This window comes from Bos javanicus, chromosome 15 (assembly GCF_032452875.1).
Source record: "Bos javanicus breed banteng chromosome 15, ARS-OSU_banteng_1.0, whole genome shotgun sequence".
NCBI lineage: Eukaryota > Metazoa > Chordata > Mammalia > Artiodactyla > Bovidae > Bos > Bos javanicus.
In genome coordinates, this window is record NC_083882.1 from 20,083,325 (window position 1) to 20,097,868 (window position 14,544).

The 14,544-nt window shown below is 41.3% G+C and overlaps 1 long non-coding RNA gene across 1 annotated transcript; it reads left to right on the forward strand.

Annotated features, from left to right (window-relative positions):
• The first annotated feature begins 420 nt into the window (after positions 1-420).
• Positions 421-2,571, forward strand: LOC133261175 (uncharacterized). Its single transcript, XR_009741033.1, has 3 exons — positions 421-928; positions 1,483-1,691; positions 2,248-2,571. It is a non-coding gene; the product is annotated as an uncharacterized LOC133261175 (long non-coding RNA).
• Positions 2,572-14,544: the final 11,973 nt, after the last annotated feature.

Genomic DNA, 14,544 nt, shown 5'->3' on the forward strand with positions numbered 1-14,544 from the left:
CTATCTCAGCTTCAGCAAATTGAATTATGATTCTAGAGTCCCAGTTCCTCTAATAGAATTAGACATCCACAGGCTTGCCATTCTGGTAAACAGTGTCCAATTCTTCACTCCCTTCTAATGGAAGCATGTACTCATTCTTGCCAAAGCTGGTGAGCAGAGGGTACTTCCTGACACCTTGATGTTGGGTTTGGCCAAGTGACTTAAATTGGTCAAAGGGATATTAGTAGTTATTCAGGTATGGCAAGGCCAACAGATCCAGAAATAAATGCCATTGAAGAGAGAGTTTGTTCACTTACAGATCTCAAGAAAAGGAGACCTACCATACTACAGGCCACACAGGGTCAGTCAAGAGGCAGAAGGAACAAGGGGAAAATGTGGGCAAGATCTTTATTGTGGTTTCTGTGGGAAGGAATGGGTAAAGCAGCGTAAGCAGATTGACTATTTTTAATAGTTTCAGTGGGTTCTGTGTTGTTCCTAGTTGTCTGGCACCTGGCCCTGGGGTGATTAGAGCAGGGAAATATTGGCCAGAAATGTAAGAGCTCCATAAAAGAGATGGTTGGGGTATGGCCTCTATATCCATTTGCATATGAAAAGCATACTGGAAAACTTAGTTATTCACTGTCTCCAGGAATTAGCTAATCCTGGGAGGGGCAGTCCCTCCAGGGTCAGCAAGGCCCCCAAAATGCTAAAGCATCAAAAATACAGAATAAAAAGACAAAGCAACATGATGCAAGCACAGGCTTGGAATGTGCTGACGTGGCTGGGCTTGTTCTCTTGCAGTGTGTTCATCCATAATGAGACGAGCTCATGCAGCCGTGGCTACGGAACAACCACAAGTGGAGCAGACGTGAATCCAACCCAAGGCCAAGACCTAAGCCCAGCTGCCACTGAGCTGGACGTTGAGCCAAACCTCAGCCAACCCACATAAGTGAGAAATTAATGCTTATTGCTGCATGCCTCTAAGATTTTATAGCTGCTTGTTATATAGCATTATTGTGACAATAGCTAACTAAGACTAAAATAAGGACTAGAAATAGGAGGCTGCGGTAACAAATCCTGAAACATGTGCCAGCAGCTTGGGGACTAGAGAGCAGGCAACAGGGATATTGTCACGGGTGGCTGGGACAATGTTGATCCCTGTTATTTACTGGTGAAACATTTGTTATAGCTGTTACTTTAAATAAACCGGAAGTCTGAAAGTGGACTTGATAAAGTTGGCATGATGGGCAAGCGCAATGCACAGTGTTGATGGGATAAGTGGGTTGGTGCTAATTGCATTTGAAAAGGTACTGTAAGAGATGAAAGCAGAGAAAAACAGGGCAAGTTTTCAAAGAATTGAGAGTGAACAGAGCTCAGAAATACTAGGATTTGTAGGAATGAAAAAGTTAACTGTTTTGAGAAAAATTTACATCAGCTTGAATTAAAAGTGATCATGGCTCTTTTAGATATGAAAATACCTTCTCTTTCCCCAACTATTTTCAGGCAGGAAGCAAGCTGAGAAGGTTGCTCAGCTACCAAATTGGGCATATTCCCTAATGCTGCATTCAGACCCGGCCAGAGGGGAGTTTTGGCAAAGAAGGACCTCCCAAAGAGTAGTACCAAGAGCTTGAGGGAAGACCAGACTGGAGTATGGGCAGATCCTCCCAGGGCACAGTAACGGAATCTAATCCAAGAACGTTCTCTTCAGCCAGGTAAGGGAACCTGGCAACATTTGCCTCCCAGGATTTTGCAATTGCTATAAGCCCATGACTACTATATGCTTCTCACTCTTCCCCTGTTAGAATGGGGGTGTTTACTGTGGTCATCTCGTTCCTGTTCCACTTTTGTATGTAAGATGTGGGAGGAGAGAGATGACTTGTCTTTTTTAGCTAAAGGTCTCTAGATCAAAAGGAATGACATCTAAACATAGATCCAGAGGTGCTTTCTTCTTGGCCTGGTGCCATCATGGAATGAGAGTTGGAGGGATGTTGGAATGGGGGTCAGTATATGTGGCAGGGATGTGAATAACAGTGTTGGAAACCAGAACATGGTAGGTTGAATTCTCTATTCTGCTGTAATAAAATTATGTATAACTTTCTTGCCACTTTCTCATGGCAGGGAGAGGAACTTTTCCACTCCTCAAATTTAGGCCAGGGGCTTGGCCATGTGACTTGCTTTGAAAGTTAGCAGACACGAAGAAAGCAGATGCTTAAAATGTGCTGTGCAATTACTGTTGTTCCTGTGCCCTCACGCCCTCTTGCACTCCAGGGGTCTGCCATGAGAAGAGCTTCCCCCAGTAGCAGATGTCCTTCATCACAGGCTCTACAATGAATCCAGTGCATCATACATGAGCCTGCAGCCAAAGTCAGTTTATCTGAAGCCCAAAGCAGAGCCACATCCTAGCAAATCTGCAAACGTGTGCATGAGAAATAAATGCTTATTGTTGTATGCCACGCAGATTCAGTGCTTCTGTTATAGGGCTTTATTGAGGCAATGGCAGACTAAGACATGTATTTTCCATGAAATTATATATCTTTAAGAACACTTTAGTAAAAACATCAATTGCCTTGAGTAGGTTCACTTAAGTAATCATTCCTTGATTTTTGAATCACGTTTTTTATCTGTTTTTTTTCCTAGTGGGTGGAGGGAGCTTAATTTTTTGCTTCTTTTAACAATGTTATAGTAATACGGTGATAATAAATTTTTCCATACTTTGGCTTATCTCAAGGGATTAAAACTGGATAATAATAACTCCATCACAGGTGGTGCAAGTGGTGAAGAACTTGCTTGCCAATGAAGGAGACAGAAGTAGATGCGGGTTCAATTCCTGGGTTGGGAAGATTCCCTGGAGAAGGAAAAGGCATCCCCTCTAATATTCTTGCCTGGAGAATCCCGTGGACAGAGGAGCCTGGCGGGCTACAGTCCAAGGGGTCACAAGGAGTCAGACAGGACTAAAGTGACTTAGCACATGCAGGGCTGGTGTTAGAATTAAAAGACTTCCAACATACACTAAGCATGTTATCTGTTTTAAGATCATCATTCAGGAAATAATCAATTTTATTGTTTTTCATAGTAGAATCTTAGAAGTTAAAAAAAAATCGAACACATTTGACATGAAATGTAAATCTGTTTTCAAAAAGAGTTATAACAATTTACACTGCTAATAGCAGCATGGGTACCTTCAAACAACTGCAATTTTTTAAAATCTTTGGCCATTTCGACAGGTGGGAAACAGTATCTAACTGATATTTTAATGTTTATAGCTTTCACTGCAAATAAGATGGAAATTTTTGATGAAGTTTCTAACCTGTTTTTTCTCTTCTGTAAACTAACAGTTAACAGAAGAATTCCCATCAGTCCTCATGAGGCTAGCCTTCCTATGACAGACTTTCCTGGTGCCAAAACTTGACTGAATTCTTCCCTGTCATAGTCACGTGTGGCTACCCGGCACTGGAAGTCGCTAGTGCCTCCTGTTGACAGGATGTACTGGGTTCAACACCATAAGTTCTTTAAGTTTATTTCACCTGTTCCTGTTTACTTTTTAAAATATCGCTACTAAAAAGTGTTAAATTACATCTTTCCCTTGGGCAGTGCTGGTAAGACCCTTGAACATCATTTGCTCTGAAATTCTCTGTGGTTAACATTGCCCAGCCATCACCTGCAGTCTGTTGTCAGACCTTCTAGATAATGCTGTGCAAGGTCCTCCAGCCTCTGCTGCATTGTATTCCCCAAGTCCCACTTTTCCTGATCCAGTTCCCTCCTCCTGTGGTTGACCCTCCCATGTCTGGCAGCACATCTCAGTTAGATCTCTTACACTTTCCTTGTAGGGGAAATGGCAAATTTGATAAGGATTTTCACCCTTATAATGTGTTTCAAACAGACTGTATTCTCTTTTATCTATATGTCCATATCCCTAGTTATACTATTTCTATCATTGAAGAATATGATTTTGCAAAGTTCATGTTTTGTCTTTGAAATGTCATAAACGTACAAAGCTAATAAACAACTTCATATGCTTTCAAAATCCCCCACCTCTGCCCACACTTTCCAACACAACCCTGCATCTTCTCAAACCACATTAGTGAAGACAAATAAAGGTTATGCTTATAGCCGTTAACAGTCAAAAGGTTCCCCAACACTGACTCCAATTAACCGAAATGTCACAGACATTTACTCATTCCTGGGGGTTGTTTTAGTCTAGAGAGCAGGGTGGATATGTGTTAACTTACCTGGCTATAATAGGAAAACCTTTAAAAGCCAATTATGAAGTATTTAAAAAAATAAGTCCTTGCTAATGTAGAATTCTTAAAGTATCACAGGATTATCATATGTCACTTAAAAATTCAGTCTCATTTTTTAGATTCACAGTTCTTGCCTCGTTGTCTGGATTTTTGTGATTGTGGAGCTTTTTCACTTTAGGGAAATGTCTGTAGCACATTTTTAACCCCAGACCAGCTTCCTCCACCCCCCATGCATGCCCAGCACACTTCTCTTCCACCTCCCTCGACACCCCGTAACCCTGGTGGCACCCAGGGAATCAAAAACCAATTTACATATGTAATCATGTGAAATAAAAAACTCAAGTGTACTCTCTGGGGTACACTCGCTGCCACTCAGCTCCCTGCAACTCATTCCCTAAGAACCTTTGAGAGATGCTGAGAACACCATGTCGGCCGTTGACCTTTTAACAGTCTGGCCGTTCTCCGTTCCCACTGGCTCGAAGCCCAGCTCTGAGAAGGCACAGGAAGTGGGGCAAAGGAAGAGCTTCCTTCCTTCGAAGACTCACTAGGGCACACTCACGCAGCTGGAGGGGGAGAGCCTGGTAGGCTTTGAATCAATGTACTTTTAAAGCATTCATTACTCTGACAATTACTCTGTAGTTCCACGAAACTAGCTTTTATTCCTTTTACACAGTCATAAAGAGATTTCCCAAAACATAATATCAGGAAGTCAATAACCATAGCCTTTTTTATGAATATGAGAAATTGCTCTTAAGATGCCTAAATATTTTGATTAATATGAAAGTAGTTGAGCTGATGTGTAGATATTTACGATATCAAAGGACTGCTCTGATCAAATCCATTTCAAAAATACAACATAAAAGTGTAGGACATTTATCTTAAACAGCAATTTTAAAAATGGGTGCTTTGGTAGTGTGAGGTTTTCAGAATCTGATTAAACACCAGAGTGATCAGTTTGGAGGGAAGGGCCTCACTCTGGATTTAGTAGTCAGATCAGAATGTAAAAGCACCTGCTGTACCTCTTGAATGTGAAATAATAATGAACAATCCCAGTAAATATCTGAACAGCAACTAGTGCTCTTTCACCTATACAGTCTTCTCATCTTCAAAGCAGAATGGGAGATATTATTAGTCTTAATTGCTGATGTTACTGAGGTCGAAACTTCCTGCTCAGTTGCTGAGGTCTAAGAATCACTCATCCTTCTTGAACACAGGCATACCCACTCAGGGCAGAATTTCTGCAGATTGAGCTTGAGTTATTTTTAGGTGGGGCTTGAAAAGCAGTTGCAACTCAAGTGGCATAAGTGCACGCCTTCTTGACTCAGCAGCTGAGAGTTCCTTTTCGTGCTCCTCTCCTTCTCCCAACTCCTAGAGCAGTGACATACAGGCTGTTTGGGACGGGGTGCATTATGCATGTACCTCATTTCTCCAACATGATTGGAAGCCCCTTGAGGTTTACAGCATGTGAAACTTTATCACAGGGCTCTAAACACCCCATATTGATAAATGTTCATTGATAATAATGTCCCATAAAATTTCAGAGCCCACCATGTCCTGACCCCAAGGCAGAAGAATGAGGGTGTCCAAGGGCTGAGATGTCCTATCAAGGCACAGCCAGGGGTTTGAAGCTGAGGAAATGGCAGGGCCTAACCTGGAAGAGAAGTTAATGACTTGGAAAGTCCCATGGACGGAGGAGCCTGGTGGGCTGCCGTCTATGGGGTCACACAGAGTTGGACATGACTGAAGCGACTTAGCAGCAGCAGCAGCACCAGCAACCTACAAGAGAAGTTAATGACTAGAGGTCTTGAGAGAGGAGGCAAAGTCAACAATTAGGCATCAGAGAAGAGTTTTCAGTTCCATTCACATTATTTCTTAAGAATCTTGAAATCATGCTCAGATATAATAGTCAGAGCCCTTTTTCAGTGTCTGACCCACTGCTGCCTGACACCTCAAATGATGCCCATATTTTTCCTGTCCTTTCCAGCATCACAAACCAAATGACCTCCCCTAGCATTAGCAGAACTGCAGAATTTTAGATTTGGAAGGACACTTTCTTGCAACCATCAATGACCCTATCAGTTTGTTAACTAAGTTTGTTGCTTCAAGAACAAAGAATTTATTGTGGGTGTGGTGATACAGTTATTTCATCACATTTTTTTCCTGGCATTTCCTCTTTTCCAAAAATATGGGCAACCCTGATCTCATTACTGCAGAGAGGGGATGCAGCTAGTCAAAAACTTTTAAAGGGGGGAACTTAGAGCTTGGGGATGATGTATAGACAAAATATATTGGAGATGTAAGGGTCAGACAGCCATAATTTCATCCACTCTCTGCCTAGAATAGGGTTTTCCATGGGCTGAGAAAGAGAACGTAAAGGAGAAGCAATTAGAACAGACAGAATGGTGGGGGTCCTGGAGCCAAGTTCCCTTCTTTCTGGGCAGTGCTCCTGGGGAGGCAGTCAGATTCCAAAGAGGAAATGGTTTCTTGCAAAGTCTCAGCACAAATGGTCCGTTGCCTCTTAAAGTTTCCCTGCCCTTACATGGTATAACAAAACATCTGTGTGAGACTCCAACCCTAAAGGGCAGGGCTGTGCTACAGGCCAAAGGCAGTTTTAGAGTAACTCAACTTCAGAGATGTGTCCCCACTTCTGCAATTTACTAGACAATGGACAGTGTCAATCCCTCCAGAACCTTTGTCTCAACCCAGGACTGAAGAGAGAAACAAAAACCACCTGAAATTATTACTCTTAGCTAGGCAGTAGGAGAGTTAACATAGAATTGATTTAGAAGAAATGTTTAAGTTATTTTCCTAAATTAACTGAGTCTTTGGAATGAGATTCATATATCTACTATATATATAAAACATCTATAACTACCTAACACACAATAAATGCTCAAAATGTTATTTATGTTATTAATATTTTTATTAGTGAATTCAAAGTCAGCTACAAAATCTGACAAACCTAGACAGCATATTAAAAAGCAGCGACATTACTTTGCTGACAAAGGTCTGTATTGTCAAAGTTATGTCCAGCAGTCATGGGAGAATTGGGCCATAAAGAAGGCTAAGGGCCAAAGAAATGATGATTTCTGAACTGTGGTGTTGGAGAAGACTCTTGAGAGTCCGTAAGACTCCGGGGAGATTAAACAGGCAATCATAAAGGAAACCAACCTTGAATATTCACTGGAAGGACTGATGCTAAAGCTCCAAAACCTTGAACACCTGATAGGAAGAGCTGACTCATTGGAAAAGATCCTGATGCTGGGAAAGATCGAAGGCAAAAGAAGAAGGGGATAACAGAGGATAAGATGGTTGGATGGCATGATCAAGTCAATGGACATGAGTTTGAGCAAGCTCTGGGAGGTGGTGAAGGACAGGGAAACCTGGCGAGCTGTAGTCCATGGGGTCACAAAGAGACTGAGCAACTGAACAACATGAAATCTGAAAGGTATTTTTCATTTGTATGACTGTCAGTTAAATTCCACATGTTTTTGTGTCCAGATGGAAAATGTTGATTCAGTTCATTGCTCTCTTAAAATCCCTTCTTAAAGAAAGAAAATGTTAATCAAATATTTGTTGTCCCTTTAAGGGAAATAAAAAAAGAGCAAGTGTGGTATATATGTCTTCATTCCACAGAATTTGTCATAGTCTGTTTCATTCAGCACTTTGCCAATTCCTTGGACAAGTGGAGGAACAGACATACATCCGATGAGATTTTTTCGCTCTGCTAGATTTGACCATTTGTTCCAACAATGCTATTTTGAGTCTCAGTTATGCTAACCAGTATTTTGGCTGCCCACTCAATAGCACATGATCTTAATTAATCACCGTACGAATCTACTGTTTTCAACAGCTTCTGCTGTTACTCCCTGCTCTTTCATTTAGCATTTCTGCAGACCTCTCATTCTTTGAGCACTCAGTCCATCTCCCTCTTCCTATCCTTCGTCCTGAGGTGAGGGTGTAGTCCTACAGCTGAGGACTGATGCACAAAAGTCACACATCAGTGCCAACTAGTGTCACAACAAACCATGTCTCCAAACCACACGCTCCCTCAACACCATGTAGCAATGCCCTCTCCCCTCAGCGGGGTAACAGCACTCTCTCTTGGCTCTCCTCTCATCAAACTGAGCTTTGTCTCTCAGGCCTCTTTGTCAGTACCTTTCTTCTTTCTTTAATATTAGTGTTCCCTGCATTCTAGCTTTTCCCCTGCATTCTAAGCTCTCTTCTCACTCAACACTCAGAAATTTCAGCCACTGTGAAAATCTGACAATCATACACGCTAATTAACCCCACATCTTTATCTCCAGTCCAGGGCCTTTGAACTCTATAGCTGTATCTTAATAGACATCTCAACATCACTGATATATTTTAAGTCTAAAAGGTAATTTGTTTTCTATTATTCCATTCAGCAACTACTGCCTTTTCCATTTTGGTAAAGACTGCCACCACTCTTTTTTTGTGTACCTGGTCAGATTTCTGTCTCATTCCTTCCTAGAACACTTGATTCTATCCCATATTCATTAATACATGAATGTATTGCTCGTTTCTCCAATAAAAATGTGACAGACACATTTTTATTCAATAGCTATTCACCAGATGAGTGACTAATTTTCATGATCTCGTAGCTTAATAATCATCCCAGAAAGGAAAATGACAAAGCTGACATTTAGGAATTAATGTTTATAATCATCTTTTACCTTTTCTAAATGCTTGTGAAAGTCGCTCAGTCATGTCTGATTCTTTGTGACCCCCTGGACTATACAGTCCATGGAATTCTCCAGGCCAGAATACTGCAGTGGGTAGCCTTTCCCTTCTCCAGGGGATCTTCCCAACCTAGGGATCGAACCCAGGTCTCCCACATTGCAGGTGTATTCTTTACCAGCTGAGCCACAAGGGAAGCCCTCTAAATGCTTATAAACAATCCATGTACTGCTTTACGTGGGGTAAACATCAAGCTTATTGGTTTATAATACATAAAGTTACGAGACTGAGAAGACCCTTGTCTCTTCTGGAAATCAGGATAAACTCTGTGTCGCATGTGTTGGACACGTGCTCATGCTCTGTGATTCCTCATGGATTGCCATTTGGGTTTCCCAATCTTGCCTGCCCTTTTCCTAGTAGCCTATGGGACTTCCCGGGTGGCACTAGTGGTAAAGAATCCGCCTGCAACGCAGGAGCAGCAGGAGACATGGGTTCGATCTCTGGGTCAGGAAGATCCCCTGGAGGAGGGCCTGGCAACCCACTCCAGTATTCTTCCCTGGAGAATCCCATGGAGAGAGGAGCCTGTCAGACTAGAGACCATAGGGTCGCAGAGAGTCAGATACGACTGAAGCAACTTGGCACACACACATGACGTGGCTAACATGAACTCATTTGGATGGTTCTCTTTCTGTCTCTAAGAAACTTAGACTCCTCTTACCAATGTTTATTCTTCCTTTTCTGACTGCAAATACTTCTCTTTGACCAAGAAGAAAAAAAATAAAAACACTAGTTTGATAGTTCTGCTTTCTTTCTGTTGTCTGTTAACATTACACAATTTCTCTAAGTAGCAGGTACCCCTTCCTTGTTTTTCCTTCCCTAAAAACAACTGAGGCTCTCTTTTTGTTGTCCTATGTCCTCTTTGCAAACCTCTACTCAGTTTGGGTTTTAAACTTTCTGATCCAGGTTTTCCATGTTCTGAATGCTTTACATTTTTGCTTAGATTTTTCCTCTCCTTCCAGCTTCTGGTTACATCATTTTAAAATCTGTATTAAAATCTCAGCAATGAAACTGGCAGATACTGAACACTTTATTGTGTACCAGGCACCATGCAATCTTTTAATTCCATGATAAAACCAGTGATAACCAGGTAAAACCATGATAAAACCAGATAAATTTATAAAATTTATCAAAAGTTTATAAATAACAGAAGTAAACCCAACAAATCACCAAAGTAGTAATTAGTAAAAGTTTACTACACACACACCAAAAAGACAGTTTGCAAACTGGGAAAACTCAAACCAAAATATGGAAGGAGGCTCTGGGATATATTTTACAGAAGCAGCTTCTGTTAAGTCACTTCAGTCACGTCTGACTCTGTGTGACCCTGTGGGCTGTAGCCCACCAGGCCCCTCTGTCCATCTTATAAAATGACAAAGCAGTGAAGTGACTGTTTATTCTTCACAGTGATAGACTATAATATTAGAATTTTCTTAGATAGGGAATTAATCCTCGGTTACCTCAACAATTTTGGGAAACAGTTTAAGTTTTCCTTATGATTTCCAGAGGCATAATCAAGAAATGATGCAGGTCAAGTTAAGTCTTGCAAAATAAACTAAATTAAGTTTTGCTGACTTCATCTGCTTAGGGAATTTTTGAGGCTGGTTTCCACTTGTTTTTTATTTTAACATACATATCGTTAAAAATCCCTATATTATAGATAAGGAAATGAATCTTAATAAGATTCAAAAGCTTTCCACGGTCACAAAGCTGGTAAAAGTCAGAGGCAGGAGCTCAAACCCAGTTGTAAATGACTGAAATCCTTAGTTTCAGGTTTATTGGCAAACTCTTCTTGCGTGTGTGAAAGTTGCCATAAAACAGCTCACAAAGTCAAGTTTGAGTAAAAAGGCCTAAGTGTTTGCATTTTAAACATGTTGAAATGTTCTTTGCTTCCACAAACAGTTTTGTTTTTTTTTAATTTTCCCATTATCTGGAGAGATACATAGGGGGAAATATTTCTCTAAATAGACTAAAGGTAGTAGTGTGAGCTTGGTGATAAAGTGGCAGCAGATACCCGAGGTACAGGAACCAGTAAGTGAAAGGACCATGCTTTGCTGGAAAGCACATTTCCTACCACAGTGGTTCTCAAAATATGGACCCCAGACCTGCAGCATAAGCCTCACCTGGTAGATAGTCAGAAATGCACATTTTTGGATCATGACCCACTGAATTGAAAACTCCCTGGTAAGACCTGCCATCTATGGCTTATCAAGGCCTCCACGTGATTTTCATATACTGCTGCTGCTGCTGCTAAGTCGCTTCAGTCGTGTCCGACTCTGTGTGACCCCATAGACGGCAGCCCACCAGGCTCCCCCGTCTCTGGGATTCTCCAGGCAAGAATACTGGAGTGGGTTGCCATTTCCTTCTCCAATGCATGAAAGTGAAAAGTGAAAGTGAAGTCACTCAGTCGTGCCCGACTCTTAGCGACCCCATGGACTGCAGCCTACCAGGCTCCTCTGTCCATGGGATTTTCCAGGCAAGAGTACTGACTGGAGTGGGGTGCCATCGCCTTCACCATCATATACTGCATGCCCACCTAAAATGTTTGAGAACCACTGCTCTCCATAAAACGGACACCTGCCACTCTGTTCCAGCTTCTTGCTACCAGGAGGGGAATATGAATCCCAGGTCTTCAGTCTCTCCCAGGTTTAAGAGAGCTGGAAGTCTCAGTTATTTTCATTTTTCCAATTTTAAAATACTGCCTGAAATATTTTTAATAATGTATAAGCTAAACAAAACATGTTTACAGGCGGGTTCTGGACTGCAGACCATGAGTTAATGACTCTTGAATAGAATTGAGTTATAGTAAATATTGGAGTCATTTTGTTAATAGCTATATATTGAAATGTCACTTAACTGGCCAAACAAATTGCAGTCTCCTCTTCATTACAACTGCTTGTTGTTGGGGAAAGTGTTGCCTACCTTACAATCACTGAATGGAGTTTAAATGTTTTGATCATTGAGCATTTGGGGCCTTATTGTAAGGACAATGGAAAATTATTGACAGATTCAAATACCGCAATAATTCTCTAAAAGTTGAGTCTTTAAAGATGTTTGATTGTATTATGGACACTCAGTGGGAAAGTGTAGATGCAGAGCAGAGTGATTAGAAAATTATTTCCGGAGTCCTAGTGGGAGATGGTGTTGGTAATAAAATTAAGGAGAATTACACAGATTTAGTAAGCACTTTGGAGAAGGCAATGGCAACCCACTCCAGTACTCTTGCCTGGCAAATCCCATGGATGGAGGAGCCTGGTAGGCTGCAGTCATGGGGTCACTAGGAGTCAGACACAACTGAGGACTTCACTTTCACTTTTCACTTTCATTCATTGAAGAAGGAAACGGCAACCCACTCCAGTGTTCTTGCCTGGAGAATCCCAGGGACAGGGGAGCCTGGTGGGCTGCCGTCTATGGGTCACACAGGGTCGCACATGACTGAAGCGACTTAGCAGCAGCAGCAGTAAGCGCTTGGGCTTCCCAGGTGATGCTAGTGGCGAAGAACCCACCAGCTAGTGCAGGTTAGATGTAAGAGACACGGGTTCCATTCCTGGGTGAGGAAGATTCCGTGGGGGATGTCACAGCAAACCCACTCCAGTATTCATGCCTGGGCAGAGGAGCCTGGCAGGCTATAGTCCATAGGGTTGCAAAGAGTCAGACATGACTGAAGCGACTTAGCACGCACGTACAAGAAGCATTCAGGAAGTTGAATCGATATGGCTTCATGGTTACTGGTCAGACTTCAATAAGTCAGAAGGCCCAGGTGCCACGGGCCATCACTGGAACTAGACTGCAGCATGCATGCTCCAGGTGACTCTGACTACTCACCACGGTGCTCCAGAGAAGCCCAATTTTATTTGGGCTCCCTGCACCTGCTGCCTCCTTCACCCCGTGCCTACACCATTCTCTGAAGTCCTAGGCCTCATACACCACATTTACAAATGCATATATGGCCTTGAGAAAACAACCACCATTTACTAATCCTATGTGAAACTATGCTGAGTTACAAAACAATCAACTTCTGGAAAATAGCCTGTCTACTTTAAGTTAGATATTTCTTGCCCTCTGTTCATTATAGGATATATTTACAGCCCATTATCACTTAGTTATTAATTCTAATAAAGTTCTGAACCTCTAAAATCATTTTTCTATGTCTCATTTTCCTTTATTAGCACAATTTCATCATGCTGACCTGACAAAGGTCTTCTTGGTCATCAGTCAAAATCGAAGGCATAGTTTTGATGTTATATCTACATTGAAACACTGAACCTCTCAGTTTAAGGTATATTTATAACTTGGGGTATTCTGAGTTTCCAGGGCAAAATAAATCAGCACCAACTATTTTCGTGCTCCATTACCATCCTAATGACAATGTGGTAGAGAATCATTCATAACCTGCTCATTTCTTTTAGGAATTTAGAATTTAGATCATTAATACTCAGCAAAAAAGATTATGGGCAATACAAATAAAAAGAAATATTAATATTAGCTCAGGAATATAGGCAGCACATATCAACACAATGCCTAGTAGAGCATTTTTTGAAATACAATAATCATTTGGAAATTCTTCATCAGCTTAGAACCATTTTTTTCAACCTAGGAGTGATTATAAAGGGACTGGGTCAATACAGCCTATATTACCATTAAGATCTCATCCTGTTAAGATAATGGATGAAAATATGAACCAAAATTAAGAATATATATTTTTACATCCTGTATAATGTTGCATGCTTTCCTCCCATTCTCAGACCCACTACCCTAAGTTTAACTTTCTTTGGTAGGTAAAGCTCTGGTACAAACTGTGGGTGAAATGGAGACAGCATGAGACCCACAGGGAATACAAGATTCAGGGCAGACCTTAGGTCTTGAGGAGAGCTCCCTTTCCCTTTTCATGATACTAGAAATCTAGGAAGATGGAAAGAAATATAGACAGATGTAAGATAGTTAGACTTGTCCCCTTGCTCAACAATACTGCAAAAGCAGTATTTAGTGAGATAAAGTCCTGTCCAAGGCATCCTGATGATGACTGGCTATTTAGTGAGAAGAAACACTAGGACATGATCCAGATAAAGAAATGGACTTCCTGTTTGCACAGGAAAATTGAGGGTTTCATATCTTCTTCTCCGTGCACTATCTTTTGCTGTAAACCTAAATGGAGTTACTCCCAGCTTAGTGGCATTAGGATTGAGGTAGGTGACAGATACAGCTTCCAATTATTCCCAGGGGTGAAGAAAGTGAGCAAGAGTTCCACTACTACTGTGTCTTCCAGGATTATTAAAACGAAAGGACTTGGGGTTTAGAATTGATGCTGGGAAAGTATTATCTTTATAAGAGATATAGAAACTACGCGGTAATAAAACAAATTGTAGGCAAAATTTGTCACCTCCCTGGATGCCATTCCTTAAATAATACCTACTTGGTTAATATTTAGTACCTTATATCAGTAACAATAGTGGCATATGGATTTTAATATTGCTGCTAAATTCCATACAATTGATAAATGCAAAGATGAATTAGCATTATTTCCTTTTCTCAACAGAACAAAGTTGGTGTGAAGTTGGACCACCCT